We start from the raw sequence: 6,000 nt of genomic DNA on the forward strand, positions 1-6,000 counted from the left end.
AGGTTGAAGTGTCCTTGAGTGACACGCCGAACCTCAACTTCCTCTCATTCGATGGATTGGGCACACAAAGATCTAAGGCCTATTCCTCTAAAATATTGTTGACAAATTTGTCTAAATCTGTGTTAGTGAGCACTTCTGCTGAGGTAATCCATCCACTTCACAGGTGTGGCATATCAACATGCTGATTGGACAGTCACAGCTGGATTATTGCACAGGTGAGTTTTAGGCTGGACACAATAAAAGGCCACTCTAGAATGTGCACTGACTTATATTAATATCTTACTACTACTACTACTACTACTACTACTACTACTACTACTACTACTACGACTAAGGCAGAGTTCTCCAGCCTCGGTCCTGGAGAGCCCCTGTCCTGCAGGTTTTAGCTCCTCCCAGTTGCAACACACCTGATTGCAATGAGGGGCTCGTTATTGGGCTCTTTCCCAACCTTGGTGATGACATCATCATTAGATTCAGGTATGCTGAAGCAAGGAGAGAACTTAAAGATGCAGGACAGGGGCTCTTGAGGACCGAGGTTGAAGACCCCTGGACTAAGGTAACCCAAACCATAATTTCACTTTTGTCGAACCACAGAAAAAATTTCCCCCTTTGCTACAATACATGTTTTTCCCTTTTGGACATCAATGAGCAATTTTAGGGCATGATGGAGGGTTGCACCATCAACGATGGGATTATAAAACACCTTACTGCACCAAAGGAGCCACAGTCACCCCAAGAAATTAGAAAACGACAAAATAAAATAATATTATTGAAGCTAAACGGCTAAACATACTGATGAAATGTCAATGGTTTTCAATATTAGTCATATCAGTCAATTTCCTCAGAGCAACAAGAACTGCACATGTTAGGTAAATATAGCAAAACTATATATAAAAGTTTATAAGTTGTGTTTGCTTCATTTTGATGGTTAAATATGTTTTGTGGCTTCAGGCGAATTTTATATGAGAGGAGGGGGCAAAAAAGGGTCTTTTGTTGGTGAAGGTTGCAAACCCATGTCATAGATACACAACATACAGGCGTGCATTCATACTTGTTCATAAATCATGGACACATACACACACACACACACCCACACACACACACACACACACACACACACACACACACACACACACACACACACACACACACACACACACACACACACACACACACACACACACACACACGACCACAAACGCCGGCGCACCGGGAGCTGAGATGCAGATAGGGCGGTTAAGTGTGTGCCGGAGCGAAGTGTCTCATGACACTGACAGTGTGAGCCAGATGGAGTGTCTCTGGCAGAAATTTACACTCGGGGAAAAGTTGAGCAAACATTCAGAAGCACTGATCGCTGACAGATGATCAGCAGCCACAGGCTTATTTATTCCCCGGGCTGCAGGTTGCCACAACTGCTCCACTGTCGCTCCGATTCCGCAAAGTTTCCATCTCCATTAGTGTAATGAAACGTATCAGAATGGATTTGCACCATTTGCTTGTCGACAGGCCTTTTCTTTTAACACTTCCAGCGTTGCTCCAGTAAAAAGATGACGCGCTCAATTCTGTCTGATCTCTTGACGGTGTGACACATTTACTGAACATTTACTGTCTAAATGTGCAAGTGTGCCACAGCACATCTGTATTGAACTTTTATGTATTATATAAGACTTTACATTGCAGGTTTCACAGTCATGTGCTAGTTGCTATAGAATTTTCTTTCTTTTATAGTATGATTGATCATATTTATTAATTTCAAAGGTGAACTCATATCCAACCCCACTGATAGCCAACAGATTTAAATCCCCCTTCTATTTAGTTTACTTAGTTTGCTGTGGGTAAACATACCGTCCCAGCAGCTTTGGGTTTCCTCTGGGGAAATAATCAACATTTAAACACGTCCATGTCTGAAATATCGTCTTAAAATCAATAACTCTGATGAAAGTGTAGACATACGTACTTGTTCAATGTGGGAGATCACGATAAAAATCACATCTATAAACTTGTGTTCTCAAATAGCCAAAGTGCGTTCGAGTCCCATCATTTAACGTATTTAGGATAAATGAAATCCAACATGTAGTGCGGTGCCTGGATAAAAGAGGATGAGGAAGTGGAAACTTTGGACATGTGTTGCATTATCGCGCATCTTCACGTCTTAAGAGCTGAATAATCTCGTGGCATGCGACACATCTCTGGTTTTGCTTCACATATCTTCTCAGCTGGAGGAGAGATAATAGACAGCTAAGTCCTCGTCCCGTTGAAGAATGTGCTACCTGAGAAATGCAGCCACCCCCTTCAAATCCTTCCTGGTAGAGCCTCCCAGATTGTACTCCTTCATTGTACAATCATCATATCTCAACCTGCTTAAGCCCCTGTGAAATAACTGCGATATACTATCATGTATGGAGAATTCTGCAACCGAGTACGAGTGTTTTGTGTTAGTGTAATGTTTGAATGAGCTGGTGCCTGGATCGAACATGTGTTTCAATTTATGCCCCGGGAGGTTTTCCTGATTTACGCTGCTTCATGTGTGCACACTGCGCAATGTTGTCATCTTCCGGAATGGAAAATCAAGTCAGATTATGTGCACACGCTTTTGGGAGCAGCAATCAAACTGTAATTTAGATTAAGCTTTTCAGCAAAAGTAATGTAATTACGGTGATATACACTTTTGAAGGCCTAATTTTATTTTTTATTTTTTTTGCAGACACCTGAGAAAGAGAAAAATGTGTGTAAGAGAGGAGCGGTGAAGTGATGGATAAATTGTGTGGGACACTTTATATGCCCACTAACACATATTTAAGTTAGGCCTTTTGACAAGTGTGACTATTTTTGGGTTTTTTTTCCATTCCACAGTTTCAGTGGTCTTTAAATGGCATGTACCCATGGGGACAGTTCAAAACAATTAGGTTAGGAGGTACTTAACTGAAAATGAAAAAATAAATAAATGTTGAGAACCACTTCTCTAGGCCACTATTGCACCTGATCCAAATATTTCATATCTATTGTATGGGTGGGGGAATAGAAGGTGGGCTGAATGACTTTTCGTTTTTGTGTAATTTTTTAAGTAAACCCTTTCGAAAGAAATAATTAGCAGGGGTAACTAACTAACTAACTAACTAACTAACTGGCCTGCACATAGAGTGTACATAATGTAAATGTCAAGAATCTTCTTTCTTTTGGCAAATATTAAAGTTTTGCTTGTATTCCCCTGATAATGAATGGAGGTGAAAATTAGAAGTACTTCATAAATCTCAGGGGGAAATTCTCCACACAGAGCAGGAATTTGAAGTACATTAGAATGAATTATAAATGACAGGAGTACAGTATATCCACATGAGGCTCTACAGCTTATATGCACACAGAAAAGGGCTTGGTTGTAAACTAAAAAGACTATTAAGAAGAAAAGTAATAAAGAGAAGAAGGATCTCCTGTTGTAGTCTGTTGTGTATTTTAATGGAAAGAGTAAAAATGGAAGAGAGTCAAGTTTAGCTGAGCTTTTTCATCTGAATAAAACCCTTTAATTGAAAATGAAAAAAGAAAAAGCCAGATTAGAAAAGAAATTCACCCAAACTCTTAATAGACTGAGGGATGGAGGTTGTGACAGATGTGTGCAGGAGTCACATCTGGTTGGTCGAGTGTACCAAATGGAGCTAATGGGGTGAGAGGGTGAGGGTTCGAGGCTGGCAGATGTGAGCAGAGGCTGTGCCTGTTATTGACAGAGCTGCCATCTTGGGTCTTCTTTTCATCCGTCAGCCGGAATTGACCGAGGATCCCCACTGCTTTGTAATATGACCCAGATGATGGATCTCCAGCCACGGGGAATGTGCGGGCACACACACACACACACACACACACACACACACACACACACACACACACACACACACACACACACACACACACACACACACACACACACACACACACACACACACACACACACTTGCACACATGCAGAAAGGAAACACTTGAACAAACACGCTCGCTCTCCGGACGCATGCACGAATGCGTATGCACGCATTAGTGCTGCCCTCCATCGCTGCTGTCATCTGCCATTTGGATCCGTATCAGTTGGCGTCCAAATCTGCCCACATATTATTTTACTTGACCTCAGCTGGCAGAAGAGATTTGGTCCCGAGTTGCAAATGGGATCCTGCCATGCAAAAGTCATGTTGCATTAAATCCCCAGGCCCAATGAGACCTTTTTAAAGGTTAACTCAATATGTTGACACCACCCGCATGCCTGCTGCTGCCCATGATTTATGAGCGATATTACATGTTATCATTACATTCAACACCAGCCAGATGAGATGCCAACATGAGACGCACTTTTCGATTTATACTCTGTGGATTGTGGAACTGGCACGCACAGAGTTTTTCTTTTTTTTTTTTTTTTTGGGTGATTGTACTTTGAGTGGTGAGTCAAACACACCTCAAGTATTTAGGGTGACCCGGGTCAGCTGCTGTTATGTGTCATGTCCTCCGGTTTATAGTCGATATCTGTGCATGAGAAAGAGGAAAAGAGAGCAGAGTGAGGGAGGGATGCAGCGGTGGCGGTCTCATTACTTGTCACATTCCAGTGGAGGTCTCTGCAAGGGCTCCTGGTCGCAGTATGAGAGATTAGAGAAAGACATGAGGAGGCCGGCCGAGGTGAGAGCTGATCCCAACCACAGATAGCACCTCTGGAGGCAACAGCAGCGCTTTCGTGGTGGTCGTCTTCCTCAAACAAAGCTTTCTGTTATCTAAAATTCCCTGCATTCAATTAGTTATTGCTGTGAAGTCAAGAAATAGATAGAGAGCGAGGAGGAATATAAGATTTCCTTATTTTACAGTCTGACATACTATTTTGATAAAGAGATAAAGAGATTTTTGTTTATTGCGTACTTAGTTACTTTGTGTTGCAGCTTCTGAAACCTTTCGTACATTTTGTGTTCCGAGAGTATGTATTAGTGTTTCTTTGTGAGAATTAATTTATTTCAAATGCTACCTTTTAGCTTCATGTTTGTTGTCCTATCACCACTTCTTGCTCAGACATTCACTGTCATTCCTGCAGTTGTTTTAGTGGGACCACTGGTCTCCTCCCCTAACAGCTCAACTCAACTCTTTACCTCAAGACTCCAGTACAGCAGCCACATGAGGATGGTCACTTAGTTTAATTACGTTCATTAGGCTTCTAGTTTGTTTTCAGACAAGTAAGCGTTTTTCAACATCTCCTTCCTTAAAAAGGTAAGTTGAAAAAAGTCTACTTGCCTGAACAGAAGAAAAGAGAATACTAACTACGATCACTTCTTTGAATCTGCGGCTGATGCTGATCCTCTATCAGTACTGAATAAGACCCTAAGATATTATAACTCATTCTGCTTGGGTCGGCTTTCTCCCCCACAACTCCACTTTGTAGGGGGGATTTCATTCTCCCTGACAAAACCATTGACTCTGATCCACTCATCAGTTGAACTCTTCTTGTGTGTGCTGGAGCCTAAAACGACATCACCGTATGCTAAAAGTAGAGACCCCACCTTTTGACTCCTCCACATGATGCTCTCTTGACCCCAGTTTCTGCTGGACACCTTGTGTTTCAGCGACAATGAAGGTCGAAAGTAAGAATTAGTTTAAAGTCATTGGTCACTGCCACCAGCCTGTTGAATTGGGGTGGCATGGCAAGCTCTGCACAACCTCAGGTCCACCGGCTGAGCATTAGCACCTCAGCAAATGATGCCCATGAGAGTAAGCGACATCAGTTTTCCAATGGAGAAAGCCCTCCTCACTCCAGCACAACAAAGGCCGCCGGGGAGCAGAGTATCTTACCACAAATCTCGAAGCAGACCTTTCTGTTTTGGCTTTGTGTCAAACTGAATTTCTATGGCAGAGGGTTGCATTCAAAACACAGGAACTCAGCAGCTACATCAAACTTTGGCTTGGGTGTTTGATTTTAAACACCTCTGGATTGCAGATCTCTTGTCTGATTGTAATCATCATTGCCTCCATTTTAAGCCACTCCAA

The sequence above is a fragment of the Lipophrys pholis genome (assembly GCF_963383615.2).
Source record: "Lipophrys pholis genome assembly, chromosome: 4".
Lineage (NCBI taxonomy): Eukaryota > Metazoa > Chordata > Actinopteri > Blenniiformes > Blenniidae > Lipophrys > Lipophrys pholis.